The following is a 2614-nucleotide window of genomic DNA, read 5'->3' on the forward strand; positions in this document are numbered from 1 at the left end:
TTGTTTTTGTTTTTTGAGACGGAGTTTCACTCTTGTCACCCACGCTGGAGTACAATGGTGCAATCTTGGCTCACAGCAACCTCTGCCTCCCAGGTTCAAGTGATTCTCCTGCTTCAACTTCCCAAGTAGCTGGGACTACAGGCACACCCCACCATGCCTGGCTAATTTTTGTGTTTTTAGTAGAGATGGGGTTTCACCATGTTGGCCAGGCTGGTCTTGAACTCCTGACCTCAGGTGATCCACCCACCTCAGCTCCCAAAGTGCTAGGATTATAGGCATGAGCCATCGTGCCCGGCCTTAAATGTTTTTTTTTAATCATCCAAAAGAACAACATATCTCAGGTTATCTAAGGTTTTTTAGTAAAACCAACAAAAAGAACAAATCAGATTATATTTTTTATCTTGATGACTCCTGCTCCACAATTGCTAGACTAAGAATTAGGTGGCTACAGATGATAGAACTAAATAATAAATAAAAGACAATAATAATGGCCCTTAATTGTTAACATAAGCGCCAGACTCTAGGCTAAGCACTTTACCTACATCTCATTTCATTCTCACAACTTATAGGTGAATGAGTAAACTGAGACTTAAGGGAACTAAATCACTTCAATGTCACCTGCCTGACTGATGGCAGAGCCAGAGCTTGAACTCATGTTGGTCTGACACCAAGGTCTTTGGTCTTCTCATTACACCAAGTTGCCTACAAAAACAATGACACCACACTCTGCCTGAAGGCTCACACCTGCCTGCAAGCATACGCTCACCTTACGGGGAAACGGCTTTATCCAGCATCCTGAGACTTTAGAGTAGATGAAAGGAGAGCTTTGCATCTTGAGGCATTAGGGTAGATGAAAGGAGAGCTTTGCAGACAACAAAATAGCCTATCCTTAATAAATCCTCCACTCTCTTGAAGGAGACTGAGGGGCTTTGTAAAACATTAGTTTCTCATTTTTGTGGGATTGTTTAGCTGGGCTGTAAAGATGAAGGCATGGAATAAACTTCTCAAAGTATTTTTAATTTTTTCCGATAATAGAGAAACTTCGCTAACCAACTATTCTTTCTTGAGTGTACAGCCCCCTCTTGTGGTGCTGCTTCTGCACTTCATATCTATATTTTCTGTTGTTCACTTTATTCTGTAGAGCAGTCTGCCAAGAATTTTATTCCTGCTGTTTTTTTGCTGTTAAAGAAAGGAGTTAAGTCAGGATAACAGAAAAGTCCACATAACCCTAGAATTTTTAGTCAAGGAATAATTCAAGTCAGCCTAGAGACATGTTGACTTTCCTCATGTGTTTCCTTACAACTCAGTAGGTTGTCAAGGTCCTGACTTTAATCTTAATAAAACATTGAATTGTATTAAAAGTTTTTGTAATAAAAACTTACTTTGGAGATTTGTGCGTGTCATTTATTTTTTATGATTCATTTTTGTGCTGTATAAAATTTTGTTTACAATCATCTTAGGTTTTTGCTCAGATCAATAAGTTAAATCATCTTTCTATAGTTTATTCTATTCTCCATTGCCACATTATCACTTGGTAGGAATTCCTGAGAAGATAAACCACATTCAAGTTACATATGAAATGTCTCAACTCTTAGCTTAGACTGACTGCATTGCTAGTTTACTTAAGTGTAGCCACATTTGTTCATTCATTCATTTGATCACCATTGATTAAGAATTTGCTAAATGCCAGATACTCTTACAGGAGCTGAGATGAGTAAGAGGTCCTGTATTAGTTACCTATAGTGATCAGAGAGAAAAAGAGAGAGGGCCAGGCGCGGTGGCTCACGCTTGTAATCCCAGCACTTTGGGAGGCCAAGGCGGGCAGGTCACGAGGTCAGGAGTTTGAGACCAGCCTGGCCAATATGGTGAAACTCTGTCTCTACTAAAAATACAAACAAAGTAGCCAGGCATGGTGGTGCGCCCCTGTAGTCCCAGCTACTGGGGAGCCTGAGGCAGAAGAATCGCTTGAACCCGGGAGGTGGAGGTTGCAGTGGGCCGAGATCGTGCCACTGCACTCCAGCGTGGGCGACAGAGCAAGACTCCATCTCAAAAAAAAAAAAAAAAAGAGAGAGAGAGAGAGACTGACCAAGATGAAAGCTGTCATATCCTTTATAACCTAATCACAGAAGAAACATACTATCACTTCTCTGTTTTTTTATGGTTCACACAGAACATCCCTGGTGCGCTTTGGAAGGGGACTACACAAGGGCTTGAATACCAGATTTCTTAGTCCATTTTGGGCTGTTATCACAGAATACCACAGATTTTGGGATAACTTACAAGCAATAGAAGTTGATTTGGTCATGGTTCTGGAGGCTGGGAAGTCCAAGATGGAAGGGCCGAATCTGATGTGCGTCTTCTTGCTGTATTGTAAGATGGTTAAGGCATCACATGGTGCGAGGACACAGAAGAGACAGCAAGAGGGGCCCACACTTGTAATAATAGCATTAGTCCATCCATGAGGGCAGAGCCGTCATGACCTCATTGCCTCTGAAAAGTTCTGCTCCTCAACACTGTCACATCATAGATTAAGTTTCCATCACACTTTTGAATTGTACATTAAGTTTCCAACATATGGTTTGGGGGACACCTGCAAACCATAGCGCCAGGAAAG

The sequence above is a fragment of the Mandrillus leucophaeus genome, unplaced genomic scaffold, assembly GCF_000951045.1.
Source record: "Mandrillus leucophaeus isolate KB7577 unplaced genomic scaffold, Mleu.le_1.0 Scaffold295, whole genome shotgun sequence".
In the NCBI taxonomy this organism is placed as follows: Eukaryota; Metazoa; Chordata; class Mammalia; order Primates; family Cercopithecidae; genus Mandrillus; species Mandrillus leucophaeus.